This window comes from Micromys minutus (genome assembly GCF_963924665.1).
Source record: "Micromys minutus genome assembly, chromosome: 18".
Taxonomy (NCBI): domain Eukaryota; kingdom Metazoa; phylum Chordata; class Mammalia; order Rodentia; family Muridae; genus Micromys; species Micromys minutus.
Genome location: NC_137953.1, coordinates 52,855,616 through 52,873,152, shown reverse-complemented (window position 1 = coordinate 52,873,152; position 17,537 = coordinate 52,855,616).

The following is a 17,537-nucleotide window of genomic DNA, read 5'->3' as shown; positions in this document are numbered from 1 at the left end:
AGTTGAATAAAAGTTTAATAATAAGAATTCTTTAGCCTCAAGTCTTGATTTTCTAGAGCACGTTAAAGAGAATGTCTGTGACCAACAGTAACTCTTTTTTTTTCTTTTTTTCTGATTTTTATTTACTGAGTTTAAAGCTCCTAAAATTCTAATCCTTAAATAAGCAAAGAGTAACTTTGTATCTAGCTTTTTTATTATTATCTTTTACAGGACTGCCATTGTTCTTTGTCTATAAACAGAAAATGCAAATTAACATTTTGCCTTCTGATAGTTTATAATTTTTTTATAATCAGAGTGCTCAATAGAGTGTAGAGGAAGTGGAAAAAGAGATGAGGACAGAATTGGGCACTACAGAGGTTCTGCTCTTCCTAATGTTTCATAACTTCTCTTCCCACCTTCTCTCATGGGACGAAGAAAATACACAGAACAGTTCATGGAATGTTCCTTGATTTTGATGTTAAGGAAGGCTCACTATGGCCACCTGATTGGCAGTTACGCATTCTTGATCATGTGATGTAGTTTGGATATAAAGTACTTTAAAAGGCATATGTTACCAAAGGAGAGCCTTTGCAGGAGAGAACTCTGGCTTAATCAATGGAATAGTCCATTGATAAATATAATTTGGTGCTATCTATTTCTAGTTAAAGAAGTAGGTGAATAGATGCATTTCTTGGAGAGAACACTCTGTCTGAAACTACACTGATCTCCACCTGCACTTGTTTCTTCATTGTCATTAAGTGAACACATATCTCCTGAAATTGTCTTTGTCATGTGCTTTCTTTCTGACCTCAGCACTAAGATGCTTAGAATCAGCTGTGGCTGGAGTGAAACACATCAAACTATGCACCAACATAATCTCCATACCATGCCAGACAACATTCTTCTGTGGGACCAGGGATGTATGTATAAAAAGATATAGTACAATATTATAGATAATTCCATTAGTTTTCATGATAAGAGGGAGGCTGATGCAAAGGATTAGTAACCACACACGTGGTTATTTAGTGCATGTCTGTTTTCAGTGTTAAGTGACACATAAAAACCTCAATGCACAATTTTCTTGCCCACAGAAAGCCTGTTTCCCAGACAACTGTCTGCAACAGGAAAAAGTGGGATCTGTTAACATTTCTGGAGGGCTGCCTCCATCAAGGACATCCAAGTGAGACACCCTCGAACCCCAATCCTCTGCATGCGTATTAGCTCAAAGGCACACCAAGTTGTTGCTCCTTGTCTCCCTTGGTCCATAAAAGGATAATCTCCTACCCCATAAGAAGCAAAATACTAAAATACAGAACTAAGAAAGAATATTAAAAGTTATATGGTAAAAAGTCAAGTAACATACACAGGCAAATGTATCAGAATTACACTAGACTTCTTTACAGAAACCATAAAAGCCAGAAAGACCTGGACAGATGTCATGCAATACCTAAGATAATACAAAGCACGCCTTTTAAAAATAAAATTGAGAAAACAAGATGTTCCCTAAAAAAAAGCTAAACTTACATAATATCTATCCACAAATCCAACTCTAGATACTAGAAGAAAAACTCCAACCGTAGGAGAGTCACTAAATCTAAAAAAACACAGTAATAAATAATGTCATTCTTGCAAAACCAAAAGAGAGAGGGCACATACATACACCAACACACATCCACACTAAATACCAAAAACTTAAAGAAAGATTGGTCACTAATAGCCATCAAAATCAATTGACTTAATTTCTTAATACAAAGACACAGGTTAGCAGAATGGATGCAAAAACAGGACCCATCATTCTGCTGAATACAAAAAAGCACACCTCAGCAAAATAAATAAATATTACCCCAGAGTAAAGGTCTACAGAAATATTTTTCCAACCAAGTGGACACAATAACCAATCTGGAATAGCCATTCTAATATTTAGTAAAATAGACATTCAACTAAAAGTAATCAAAAGAGTTGGGGAAGCACACTTCATCCCTGACACAGGAAAACTTTGCTGAGATGGCCTCTCAATCCAGAGAAATGGAAAGAATGGAAACGCAAACACATTCATAAAAGCCATGTCACTAAAGCTTAAACCACACATTAAATCCCACATGTCAACAGTGGGAGATTTCAATACCCATAAGTGTACATATCTTTCAGAAAGAAACAAAACAGATGTAATTGAACTAGCAAATGTTATAAGACACATAGACCTAATAGATATCTATAGAACATTTCACTCAAAAAAAAAAAAAAAAAAAAAAAAAAAAAAGATACACATCACTTCTTGGAACCTATCCAAAATTATTCATATACTGTCACAAAGTGTGTCTGTACAGATACAAGAAAATTTAAATCATTTCCTTATCTTATCAAACCATCACAAATTAAAGCTGTAAATAAACAGCAACAAAACAACAGAAAGCATACAAATTCATCAAAACAGAAAAATTCTATGTTCATCACCCACTTATACAGGGAAGAAATAAAGAAGTAAAGCAAAAATTTGATAAAATTCTATGAAAACAAATATACAACATATTCAAATTTACAGGGAATAATGAAAGCAGCAGTAAGTGATATCTTCATTACCACAAATGCCTTCATAAAGAAATTGAAGGCACCTCACAGTTACACCTTAACAACAAACATAAAAGCTTTAGAATAAAAAAAAAAAAACAAACATATCCAAGATGACTAAACAAAATAATCCAATTCAAGACTGAAAATCAATTAATTAGAAACTAAGAGAACAATACAAAAAATAAACAAAATAAAAATTTGTTTCTTTGAGAATATGAAGAAATAAACAAAACCATAGCCAAATAATTGAATGTCAGAGAGAGAATACCCATATTAACAAAATCAGTAATGAAAAGGGAGCTATAACCACAGAAAGGAAGCTAATCTAAGGAATCATTATGTCTTACTTCAAAAATTTATACTCCATTAAACTAAAAATAATCTAATGAAATGAATTTTTTTAATATATGACACTAATGAAGTTTACATCAAGATCAAGTGAACAGTTTAAATATACTGTTAACCTCTAAGAAATAGAAGTCATTAAAAGTCTCCCAATTCTTTCTGTCTGAAACAAACAAACAAACAAACAAACAAACAAACCCCCAAAACAAAACAAAAACAAACAAACAAACAAACAAAAAAAAAAAAGCACTGAGCCAGTTAGATTTAGTATTAAATTCTACCAGACCTCAAAAGTGTGGTAATAGTCACATTTTCTCAAACTTTTTATAGGAACAGAAATAACATTGGCAAACTCATTTTCTGCATACACCATCACCCTGATACCTAAAACACACAAAGCCTTAACAAAAAAAAATAGGCCAATTTCCATTATGACTATTAATACAAAAATACTCAATAAAAAACCAAAAACTGGATTCAAAAACACATCAAAATCATCACCCAAAAATCAAGTAGGCTTCATCTAAGGGATTTAGGATTGGTTCAACATATGAAAGTCCATCAATTTAATAGCATATATACAAACAGAGAAAGAGAAAAAATGCATAATCATTTCCTTGGATATGGAAGAGGCTTTTGATAATTCATGATGTAAGTGTTGGAGAGATCAGGAATAAAAGTCACATATATAAACACAATAAAGATAATAAACAGCTAGCCTATAGCCAACATCAAAATAAGTGAAGAGAAATATAAAGCAATTCCACTAAAATCAGGAACAACACAAGACTGTCCACTCTTCTCATATCTGCTCAGTATAGCAGTAGAGGTTTTAGCTCTAGCAGTAAGACAACAAAAGAAGATGAAGTAGATAAAAATTAACAGGGAAAAAGTCAATGTATCACTATTTGCAGAGGTTACTATTGTATACATAAGTAACTCTAAAAATTTCCCCCAAGAACTTTTGCAATTGGTAAGCATCTTCAACAAAAGGCTGGATACAACATTAATTTAAAAAACTCAGTAGGCCTCCTTTATACACATAAAAAATGGTCTGAGAAAGAAATTAGGTAAACAACACACTTCACAATAGCCACAAATAAAATAAAAGATCTCAGTGTCATCCCAAAAAAGCAAGTAAAAGACATGTATGACAAAAAATTTCAAGTCTTGAAGAAAGAAATTGAAGAAAGTACCTGAAGGTAAAAAAGATCTCCTATGCTCATGGATTAGTTGGATTACCATAGCAAAAAATGGTCATTTTACCAAAAGCAATCTGTAGACTCAGTGCAGTTTCTATCAAAATTGTAAAAGTATTGTAATACAATTCTTTACAGACATTGAAAAAATATTAAATTTTATGGAGAAACAAAAATCCTGGGATAGATAAAACAATTCTGTACAATAAAAAAACTTCAGGAGGTATCCCCAATCCTGGTTTCAGAGGAACAGTAATAAAACAGTTTAATATTGGCATAAAATAGACAGGTTAATCAATGTTATCTATTAGAAGACCTGGAAGTAAACTGAGATACCTATGCATACTTCATTTTGACAAAGAAATCAAAACTATACAATGGGGAAAAAAGAAAGCATCTTCAATAAGTGGTGCTGCTCTAACTAGGTGTCTATATGTAAAGAATGCAAATACATCTGTATCAATCATCCTGCACAAAACCCAATAACTAGCTAATCAAACACTTCAACCTAAAACAGGAAACACAAAAATCAGATATACCAGAGTATAAACTCATTGGCATATATATATAAACTTCCAGAGGAGAATACCAACTACTCAGACACTATGATCCAAAATTAATAAATGGGACTTCATGAAACTCAAAAACTCTGTAAGACAAGAGACACTGTCAGTAAAGTAAATGGCAGCCCATAGATGAAAAAAAGTCATCTCCAACTCTGTATCTTATGAAAGGCTAATGTCCAAATAGAAAGAACCCAAGAAATTAGACATCAACAGAACAAATAATCCAATTAAAAATTAAGTATAGATCTAAATAGAGAATTATTGAGAGTAATATTTGGGGCCTGGAATGTACTTAAAGAAACGTTCATGATTCTGATTCAACAGGTAATGCAAATCAAAATGACTCTAAGAACCTCATCTGAATGGCGAAGATAAAAATACCCAAGTGGCAACTCAGGCAGGCAAAGATGTGAGCAAGAGGAATTTTCTCCTTTTCAGTGGGAGAGAAAATTGTACCATCTCTAAATACAAATTTGCTAGTTTCTTAGGAAATTGGAAATAGTTCTTTAAGATCTATCTGTACCACTTCTGAGCATATATCCAAAAAAAGCTCCATTATTCCACAAGGACACTTGCTCAACTAAGTTTGTAGAGCCTTTATTCATAATAGCTAAAATCCAGACATGATCTTGTTGTCCCTCAACTGAAAAGTAGATAGAGAAAATGTGATTTATTTACATAATGCAATATTACTCAACCACTAAAAAAGATTAAAATCATGTAATTTCCAGGCAAATAGATGGAACTATGAAAAAACATCACAAGTGAGGTAACTCAGACTCAGAAAATCACACATGGCATATATTTACTTATAAGTGGATATTAGCCATAAAGTACAAGATAACCATGCTACAATCCACATACCCCAAAATAATAAATAACAAGGAGGGCCCAAGGAAAAATGTGGGAATTTCACTGAGAATAGAAAATTAAATAGGAATCAGGTTTGAGTGGAGGTAGGAAACTTTTTGGGAGAGAGAGTATAGAGGAGGACAGAAGACATCAAATGTAGAAGGAATGAGGGGAGAGAGATATGGGAGAGAAAATTGAAATTAGTGTGTGAGAGGCATATCTGGCATGAGCTTGAAACTACAACAACAGGAAATATGGAACCCGAACTAGTTGTGTTTCATAAACAGTAAGACTTCTAGTTGAGGGATTGGGATACCAACCCACCCACAAAACATTTGATACACTATGTGTCCTCCCTTCGTGTGAGCTACGCAGGTGTACCTATGACTCAAGATCAGGCCAGATGATGCGGATCTATGAATTGCAGCTACACAACATGGACTGAGGACGTGGAGATGAGAGAGGATAATAGTACTGCACTTGGGGTTGGGGAGAGAGAAAGAAACAGAAAGAGTGAGAGAAAGGGGAAGATAGATTTTCATTGGCATGCTGTAAGGTTCCTGAATAAACCATTTTGAGAAGAACACTGTGTCATTGCTCCTTATCTGCTGGTCGGAAATGGTAGTGACAAGTGGTGGCCCGTACGGCAAAACTCCCCTTTGGCATTCAGAACTCATCACGGTCAGGGTGACTAGTCAGTGAGCTCCCAGGTAAGTGGGACAATCAAGGTTCTCAGTTTGAGATTATAAAGCTCCCCGGTAGAGGAGACATGGAAGGTTCTCTGTTTGAGACTATAAAGCTTCCCAGTAAAGGGGATGAGGAAGGCTCTCGGTTTAAGACAATAAAGTTCCCTATACAGGGACAAGTTGCACCCGACACTATGGGAAACACAGCAGTTCAGACAGTTCGCCAAGCTCTGAAGGATTTGCTAAAAGCAAAAGGAATCAGGCTAGGAAAGGAGACTGTAGAGAATTTTTTAAAAGCAGTAGACCAGGTAGCTCCCTGGTTCCCGGTATCTGGACATCTCACAATGTCTAGATGGAAAAAATTAGGAAAGGATTTGTGGATTGCTGAAGAGCAAGGGGTACTAGCTAAAGGAGTGCTGCCGGTATGGAAATTGGTGAAAAACTGTATAGGAGATGACGAATGATGTAGTTCGGAGCTGGAGAAGAGAAATGAGGCTGTGAATCAGGTTAGGGACAAGTTCTCCCAGAATCCAGAGGCAGGAGAAGTATCTAGTAAGGGAGAAATGTTGGAAGACGATCTAGAGAACATAGCCAACAGTTTAGAGAAAATGAAAGTATGGATTGAACCATCGACTCCCGGGCCCCCAACTCTGCTTCCTTATGCCCCAGGCAGAGCAGAAAGGCATAGTTTGCATCCTGATGATCAGACCAATAATCTAGGCACTAGAGCTTGGAAATACCTCCCAAATAGAGGGGAAGTAAGTGGAAATCTGACTAAGATTCTCCAAGGACCCACAGAGCCATTTGCAGACTTTGTGGCAAGGATGATGGAAGCGGGGGTGGGGGGGTGTGATTTGGAGATCCTGTTTCTGCCATGTCTCTACTGAAACAACTCATATTTGAACAGTGTACTACGGGGTGTAGGCAAGCAATCGCTTCATACAAGAGCAAAGGGTTAGAAGCCGGGTTGAAGTTGTGCAGGGTCCTGGTAGGACTGCTAACTAATGCAGGCCTAGCAGCTGCAGTTATGCAGATGTTACAAGGAAGAAATGGTCAAAAAAATTATTCCACTTCAGTGGCACAATTGGCTTTGCTAGGCATTCAACTATGCATACAGTATTTTGGCATCTCACCTAAGGATTTAGTAGTTCCCTATAATATAAAACAGTTGGAAGTTTTATCAGCCTCAATAGATGATTGGTCAAATTTGAGGCATAGTTTTCAGGGTAACTTTGAAGATCATTTCCTAAGGATCCTATCCTACAGTTGATTACCACTCATCCTGTAGTTTTCCCTTGCATCCCTTCAAAGGATCCTTTGCCAGACGCCCCACTTATCTTTACAGATGGTTCCAAGACAGGACAAGGAACATATGTGGTTGCAGGTTCCTCTCCAGTTACCATACAATTTCCCCCTGCATCACCCCAAGTTATTGAATTGTAAATTGTGATTAAGATATTTGAGTTATTTCCAGGTCCTTTTAACTTGATTTCTGATTGCCAGTATGTTGTTAACATGATGCTCTGCTTGGAAGTAGTGGGTAAAATCAATTCAAAATCTACTATTGGATATCTCATTGTCACCTTTTGTGACTTGATTTTGAAGAGAATGTCACCCTTTTTTGTACACCATACCTGTGCCCATACTAACTTACCTTGTCCCCTAGTGGAGGGAAATGATATTGCAGATAAAGCCACCAGAGCTTGCCTGATGTTTTTCAATATATCACCTATTTCATTGGCTCAAGAATTTCATGCACAGTTCCATGTTAATTCCAAGTCCCTGTCCTCATGCTTTAAGATCACACATGATGAGGCACAGGATATTGTAAAAGGGTTTCAGAAGTGTGCTCCTTTGCTACCTCAGATTGGGTTTGGGGTTAAGCCACATGGATTGCACCCTCTACACCTCTGGCAAATGGATGTCACTCATTTCCCTGAATTTGGAAAACTAAAGTGTCTCTGTGTTTCTATTGATAAAGCCTCTGAGATCATTTTTGCATCTCAACATACTGGGGAAAAGGCACGTCATGTAACTGCACATTGCTTTGAAGCATGGAACACCTGGGGGCAGCCAAAAAATTAAAAACAGATAATGGGCCTGCCTATACTTCTGCTTTTTTTGTGTCCTTCTGCAAAATGATGGGCGTTCGAGCAACTCACAGATTTCCCTATAATCCTCAAGGACAAGGAATCGTTGAGCATGCTCAATGCACCTTCAAGGAGTGTCTAGTTAAACAAATGGGGAGAATTGCCTCCGAAGGTTCTTCCCCTAGGGAGAGACTGGCTATTGCTCTTTTTACCTTAATTTTTTAAGCATGGGCGGGTTGCTGCTGAGTGTCACGCCAATCCTGATGTGACTCCCAAAGGCCTGGTTATGCGGAATGATGTCCTGACTGGCAAATGGCAGGGTCCCGATCCGGTGTTGGTTTGGGCGAGAGGGTCTGTTTGTGTGTTTCCTCAGGAATGTCGACAGTCACTGTGGGTCCCAGAGAGGTTGAACAGTGTGATCCAGGATTAGCGGAGCAACAACCCTGTGGATGAGCCTGATGCTGTTGATGCTCCTGGTGGTGAAGACTGAAGATTTGCGATGGGGGCTCCTATCAGTGTTCACTACACCTTTACCTCTCACGCACCCAGCACAAGTTTTCCCTCGATTCTTTGCATCTAACACCTCCTTGCAATTGCCTTTCTTACCCTGGGATGAGGATATTGCACCCCTTGGGGATGCAATATTCTCCCTTAAAAATTGTTATGTTTTTAGATAATTACCAATATTTTTTCAGAATAGTAATTGCATTCAGTTGTATAATCAGTCTGAGAATAGGATTTTAAATTGTAATATTGATAATTGTTTTATAGCATATTTTGGTGGGCATCCATGCATCATTTGGCTTTGGAGCCTAGAATGCCGTGCTTTGTTCCCTGGCCTGTACAGGCCCCTCAGCTATGACCTTATTCAGGCCTAGAAAAGATTTTAAATTACTACCACCACCTCAAGGATGAAAGAGTGGGCTGAACAAGCTAGATTAGCCCTTTTCTTGGTCCTCATATGTGTCCTGGTGTTCTGGTGCATGTGCCATATACAATTTCAACAGCGCAGAACTCAAGCCTTATTGATACAGGCTTTTGCAGTGATGGAGAGTGGACTGTCTCCTCAAGTGTAGCTTGGCATGCTAGAGAAATAGTCAGTAATGGGTAAGACTTCCTGGGCATGTCACCATCCAAGACAGGGATCGAACCAATGCAGTTTGTTCTCCCAACAATGGGTAAGGGGCACTGCCACAGGGGGCAACCTAAGGCAGACATTATTTCGGCCAAAATTATATAGAAGAGGAAGATGTGGAGAGCGGGTGTGGCAGCAGTTCCAAGATGATGCTTGGGACTCTGGCCTAGTCTTGTGACTAGCACCTGACTTCTTCCTGCTCCTAAGATTAGCCACTCCCACTGTGCAAGCTGCACAGGTACACCCATGACTGGAGATCAGGCCAGATGATGAGTACCTATGAACTGCAGCCATGCAACATGGACTGACTAGGTGGAGGTGAGGGAGGATAAAAGGGATTGTATTTGGGGGTGGAAAGAAAAACAGAAAGAGAAAAAGAAAGAGAGATGGAAATATTTTACTTGCATGCTGTAAGGTTCCTGAATAAACTGCTTTGAGAAGAATGCTGTGTTGGAGCTCCTTTTCTGCTGGTTGGAGACGGTAGCAACAGTTACCTGCTACTTTTATTGTTAGAGGAGGAGTTATATATTTGTGCTTTTCTTTTTTGATGTTTGTTGCAAGCAGATTAATTTTTTGATTTTCCTAGGGTGAAGTTTCTCTCTTTGTGGTGAAATTTTCCATCTATTATCCTTTGTATGGCTGTATGTGTGAACAGATATTTTGTAAATTTGGTTTCTCCATCTATGTTGATGAGAGTTTTGCTGGATATAGTTACCTGGCCTGAAAGTTGTGTTTCCTTAGGTTCTGTATGATGTTATTTCAGGATCTTCTAGCTTTCATAGTTTCTGTTGAAAAGTCTGGTGTGATTCTGATTTGTCTGCCATTATTTGTTACCTGTTCTTTGTCTCTTTCTGATTTTAGTATTCTCTCTTTGTTTTGAGCCTTTGTTGTATTGACTATTATGTGTCAGGAAAAAATTCTATTCTGGTCTAGTCTATTTGGGGTTCTGTGGGCTTCTTGTATGTTTGTGGTCTTTTCTTTTTGGGTGGTTAGGGATGTTTTCTTCTATGATTTTGTTGAAGATATTTACTGGGCCATTTTTCATTCTCTTCTACATTTATTATCTTTAGGTTTGGTCTTCTCATTTTGTCCTGGATTTCCTGGATGTTTTGGTTTAGAGTCTTTTTGATTTTTACATTTTCTCTGACTGTTGTGTCATGGATTTCTAAGTTATCTTTTGTCCCTGAGATTCTCTCCTTCATCTCTTGTATTCTGTTGGTGATGCTAGCATCTATGAATCCCAATGTCTTTCTTAGGTTTTCCAACTTCATGGTTGTCTTTTTTTGTAATTGTGTGTGTGTGTGTGTGTGTGTGTGTTTCCTTTTTAAAGGGCTCATCTTGTTTGCATATGTTCTTCTGGCTTTGGTGTACTTCTTTAAGTGTGTTATTTATGTTCTTCTCAAAGATCTCTGTCATCATCATGAAGTATGATTTTAAGTCTAAATCTTATTTTTCTGGTGAGTTTGTTGGGTTATCCACTATTTGCAGTGATGAGAGAACTGGGCTCTGATGTTGCCAGCTTGTCTTCGTTTCTATTTCTTAGAGGCATGTGCTTGCCTCTTGCCATCTTGTTATAGGTGGTGCTAAGTGACCTTGTTGTCTCTTGCTGGGTTTGTGGGACTGTGTTCTCAAGAGGGAGATTGTTTGTGGGTGTTTGTTTCTCTTGGTTGGTTGTGAGTTTGAATGGCAGTGTTCAGTCCAGATGCAGTTGGGCCAAGTCTTTCCTTGGTCCAGAAGTCTGTACTCTCAGGCTGGACATCTGCTGGAGTTGTGAGTGTTCTGGGCAGCCTTTTCTCGGGTACACAGTGGGCAGAATAAGTTGATTCACCCTTTCACTTATGATAGAGAGTCCCCCCCACCTCTTCCAAGCATCCAGTTCCCTCTGGCTGAGCCACCGGTCTTGATGAAACTGGGTAATTTTCATTGTTATACCTTTTTCAACTTATATTTAGGCAGTAATGTTTGTGAGACTGTAAGAGTGCAGTTTTGTATATTAACATGGAATAAAATCTCATAGACTAATTTTGATGTTGAATGAACTTATGTGTTGTATGGTATTTGTTCATATATGTGCACAGGTTACATTCATGAAAACCAGAGGAGGAGGTCTGGTGTCTAGTTCCCTCAATCTGTGTCTTATTTCCTTAGACAAAATTTATTTATTGATGTTCAAATAGACTAGTATCCACCAAGCCACAGTGATTCTCTTTTTTTCTTTTCTCCTGTAAAAACCAAGCTTACATACATGACCACATTATACCCTTTTCCATGAGTGCAAAGGGATTGAACTCAGGTTATTATGGTTGCCTGACAATTAGGGTTACTAGCTGAGCCACCTACCCAGCTCTCCACAAACACAACCAGAGCTCCATCATCAGATGCAACTTCAGCTTGTCTACCACACACACACACTCTTGTTTAGAGTAACTGTGCCATAATTCATAAAACTTGTAAGGTTCTTGTTATACCTTTTCCCTCACCAATTTCAATCTTACATTGACTAGTTGATTTACCTTTTCAAATAAATTACAGAATAAACATGCTAAGTATTTTTGGGATAAGACATAAATATGTAAAGCTATATGTACACACAAGCCATCAAAAGTACACAAATATTCATTTATAAAAAGCTGGAAGAAAAATTAAGATATTATTATACTGTTTTGAGCGATAGACAGAGTGCTATTTTTCATCCAACAGAAAATACTTTATGTTTATTTATGTTTCCTGGTTTTTACAATGCAGACAAATTCCTATATATACTTTGACAGATTCTATTTTACTGCTGCATTTTTTTTTTCTTTTAAAAATTGGTTATTTTGTTTATATTCCAAATGTTAACCTCCTTCCTGGTTTCCTCTTCTTAAATCTTCCGACCAACCTCCTCCCCCTGCCTTTAAGAGGGTGCTCATCCCCCACTCACTCACTCTTGCCACTGTCCTAGGATTTCTCTATGCTGAGGAATCAAGCCTTTACAGGACCAAAGGCCCTCCCCTCCATTTGATGGCAGACAAAGCCATCCTCTGTTACTTGTGCAGATTGAGCCATGAGTCCCTTCTAGTATATTTCTTGTTTGGTGATTAATTGCCTCAGAGCTCTAGGGGGTCTGGTTGGTTGCTATTGTTGTTCTTCTAATAAAGTTACAAACCCCTTCACATTCTTTCAATCTTTCCCCTAACTCCATTGGGGTCCCCTGGCTCAGTCTAATGGTTGGCTACAAGCATCCCCATCTGTATCTCTGGCAAAGCCTCTCACGAGATATCTCTATCAGGCTCCTGTCAGCATGTACTTCTTGGCACCAGCAATATTGTCTATGTTTGGAGGTTGTATATGGCCTGGCTCCCCAGGTGGGGCAGTATCTCAGTAGCTTTTCCTTCAGTTTCTGCTCTACTCTTTGCCCCTGTATTTTCTTTAAACATTAGCAATTCTGGATTAGAATTTTGAGAAGGGTGGGTGGCCACTTCTACCACACAGGGGCTGTGCCTAACCTCTCTATATGATCTTTAGAAGTTCTCTCTCCCATTTGTTGGGTATCTCAGCTAATGTCATCCCTGTTAGGACCTGGGAGACTCTTGTTTTCCTGGCATCTGGGACTTTCAGATAGCAATCTCCAGTTACTCATTTCCCATTGCTACACACCTCTGTTCAATTTCCTGACTCTTTGTACTTCATACTGATCTTCTTCCACACCTGATCCTGCCTCCCCCTATTCTCCTCCTTCTTTCTTTTCCCAAGTCCTGCCCACCCTCTTATTCCCATGATTATTTTGTACCCCCATCTAAGTAGTAATGAAGTGTCATACTTTGGTCTTTCTTCTTCTTAACCTTCATATGATGTATAAGTTGTATAATGGGTAGTCAAAGCTCTTTTTCCTCATATCCACTTATCAGTGAGTAAATGCCATGTGTGTTCTTATGTGACTGAGTTACATTACTCAGGATAATATTTTCTAGTTCTATCCATTTGTCTGTGCATATTGAGTTCAATTGATTTTTTATTTTTCTTTCCAGATTTTTGACATTTCATTTTTATTTTTCCAGTTGCTTCAATCATTTTTCTAATTGCTTATAGAGGGATTTTTATGATGAGTGCTCTGAAATCCTTGTGCAGTAATTCTGACATCTGTGTCATCTTGATGTTTGAATCTGTTGATTAGCTTTTGTCATTCAAGGGGAATTTCTATTTGTGGTTCATGAGGTTAAGAGTGACTTTCTATTGAAACACGAAAACACTGAATTATTATTCTAGGAGACTACCACTCTTGTTTTGTTTTTGAGTATCAGCAGGCCTTTTTGTTTGTTTGTTTTGTTGTTTGTTTGTTTGTTTTGTTTTTCTGATGCTTCTGAGTGTAAAAGTAACATGGTTACATTTTTGCCAGGTGGAAACTGAAATCAGCATAGCTCAACGGGTCTGTTATGGCAGAAGTTGAAGAATAGGACATTAATGTTAGTACAAAATAAATCTTATTTCTCGGTGGCCTTTATGGATACCTACCCAGCTGTCACCATTTCAGTGGTTTGCAATGATGCTGCAGTAGAGAAGTCAACTCCTGAGTATTTCCAGGTGGTCGAATCACTTTTCTAAAACATCTTGCCTTGCAGAGTGGCAGTGTGCCTTCATCACAAGCAGGATTAAACTTCTCACATTGTCTCTATGACACCATTCTGAGAAAATGTAGCTAGTGGGTTTGAAAGACCTGGCCCTCCTTCCTTTCTCAGTCCCTGCTCAGGGATGGGGTGGGGATTCTCCATATTACTGTATGACAAGGCTAAGTCTTCATGCTTTCCCTTTTCCTATACCTTTGCTTGAATAGTGCTGTTGTTTCCTACAGTCTATCAGGAAGACAAAACCTATTTTTAAACTTTGCTGCATTATCTGTATATGTCTTCAGCCTCCTCAGATTTTATTGAGAAATATTTTGATAACAATGATTCATAGATATTACATATGAAATGCAGTAAAGCGCTATTTATTTTAAATTTTAATTTTATTTTTTACACTTTAACTTGACATCACACATTCATTTGCCAATGTAATACAAACAATTTGTTTTCACTTTCATAAATAGTTTGGGCTAAAATCGTTCTTCAGACTGTTATAAAATGCTGTTTCATAAGCTGGCTTTATGCCAGGCTACTATCAGCAAAAACTACAGCTCAGTGATGATTACATCTCATTATTTTGTTTTACTATAATTCTACCTTAAAATTAAATCTTCAAGGCACAGGATATACTTTTTACCAATTATTGTGCTTTGTAAGGTTGAACAAATGTTAAGTGCAATGAAAGGAAAGGCCATAAGCTAATGGTAGGCACTCAAGTCTCACTGTCTTGAAGAGAACTATATGTCTAACTGTGACCTTAAGGTGGATAAAAATGTATTTTATTTCATGCTATTACAACTGATAATTTGTTTTTATTTTTAGACAAGAAGAATAAAGCAGGTGTTTGAGAAACCACTTAGAGACTGGTTGAGTTTTAAAATGAGTCGCATGGCTCTATAAATATGTATTGGCTCAGGAAATGGTCAGAAAATGAAATGAAGAGGATGAGTATATTTCTCAGTATTCTGAATTTTATCTTGATGGTTTTTAAATCTTGGGAATATAGATTTTAGGGAAGCAATTCTCTATTGTATTTTCTATCTAGCAATCATTAGTTATTAGTAGATATTTCACATCTATATTTATTCATTAATTATAATACAAGGAATACTAGCATGTACATTTAGATCTGTGAAAATTATTTCTTAGTAAATTTTCTTATCTGTGTAATATTTTCTCTTATTTACCTAACTATGCACAACACATTGTTAAGCTTTTTGTCATAACATAATTTTACTTGATGTATAAGCATAAAATTTTATATGTATTTTTACTTAACTTTTTCCTTCAATGTAGCTCTACCATTTAGCATGTCCTTGTACATTTCAGGGTATTTCTAGTACAATCATATAGCCTTATAAAAATGTAAAAATATCAGATAAGTATCCAGTATTATGTGTATATTAACAAAAGGGATATGCTATTATCAGTGGTTTTTCGAATGAATTCCAAGATTAAACAGGGATTTAGATAGTGGATGTTTGGTAAATGCTCACCACTTGAACTCACATCTTTTAAATTCAAGTAGTTACATGTAATCAATCCATCCATGTTTGTCCTTTGACAACTGGAGCTGACATATGTCCCACAGAAACTTGGGAAAGAGCTTGTTCAAACTGCTGATCATGTCCTTCCTGATAAATTTGTCAAAACTTGAATGGCATGCTATTTGAATGAATTTAATTACGTATTATTGAAAACAGCTTATATATTCTCAGAAATCTATTCTGCCCTTGCTTATATAGGAACAGCTATGAAATGGAGGTCTTTAAGTTATTAATTAATACATCAAGTTCAAGGTCATAAAACATTCCAGAGGCAGCTGAGTGCTTTTTTAAAAGTCTTTTGTCTTTGTTCACTTTGTCCTACAAATAGTAAATTACTCACTGCACACATTTCTCATATGCTAGCCATCTTCCCAGAATAACCTAGTTAGAGGAAGTGGGCAGAAAATGTAGGTCAAAAGCATATTAAGAACACTAGCACAATAGAACTTCCCCTGTTAGACTTGGACTTTAGCCAAGCCATGTTGAAGAAAGGATGTAAATGAGTAAATTTCTGCTTTAGATCCAGAAATAGCTCCAGATATCACAAAGAACTCAAGAAGTTCAATACCTAGCACACAGATGCAGAATTCTGATTTCAGTGAGATAAATAAAAACATAAAATTATAGAATGTGTAATTTAAAATAATTTTTTTCAAAATTACAAATTTCCCCATTTATTATTCAATAACCTATCAAATCACAATATTCTGAGATATTTTTATTTTAAAAAGATAGATTTTTTAGCAAAAAAAAAAGCCATTGAGAAAGTATACATTACTTCTACAACTCTTACACAAGGGCAAATGAGGTTGAGCCTTGCTTTATGAAGAATTTACCTGCTGTGCTTCCTTGAGAAGTCTAAACACTGAATATGAAACAAATTATCTTGAGTTACGTTTTTAAAACTCTTCAAAACAGAAATAAAAGGGCAAATCAGATTATAACAAAGCTCTAAAACTACTTCTCATATAATGCTTAGATTTGATAAAAGTCCTTCCCAGAATAAAAATTAAAAAAAAAAACTTGGTTAAGAAAGCCATGATATAATAGTACAACATGTACATTTCTGGATTTAGAAAGTAAAAGGATTAATTGACTTGGTAGCAAAACTAAATGGAACAGTCTCTGTTGAAAACATTCTTTGTATTACATTGGCTGCACTGGGACTCCTGTTGTAGAAAAGACTGACTTTGAACTCAGATCTTTCTTTTTTTTTTTTTACATCAATATTTTTTTAAAACAACTTTATTTTACAAAACAAAGATAAATGTACAGATTTTAAACATTTTTTGCTTAAAATTATACATTTTTTGTCAGTACGTTTTTTCAGATTTTAACATAATTTTTACTTAAAACTATATGAATATATTTTTTAGTCAGTACTTGATTTTTTCAAGGTTTGGTTGTCTGCCTTGAAAACTTAATAGTTACAATGAGCTAAAGTACATGTAAAACAAAATGTAACATGGAAATAGTTAAAGTTTTCTTGTTTTGAAATATTTTTTTGTTTTGTTTTGTTTTCTTTATTTCTTGGACTTCATACAGTCTGTGAGTTGTTTCTGGGGGAGTGCAAGCCTCTGGGGTTAGCATCTCACTATCAGTGACTGCATATTATGCCTGTTCTTTTGTGACTGGGTTATCTCACTCAGGATGATATTCTCTAGATGCAGCCATTTTCTTAAGAATTTGGTTAAGTCGCGGAGTGCACACGGAAAGGGCACCCCCTGCCCTGACCTGCCCTGTCCTCCCCGATCCAGTGACCTGGAACAGATCTTAGGAACTTCTGTTCCCACTCGGAGACGACTTCAGGACACAGAGCAGAGCCTGGCCCAACAGCCAGCCGGAAAGGCGGCTCGTACAGGCTGAGCAACTGTGACCGAGAACAGATCTTAGGAACTTCTGTTCCCACCCGGAGACGACTTCAGGACGCAGAGCGGAGCCTGGCCCAACTGCCAGCCGGAAA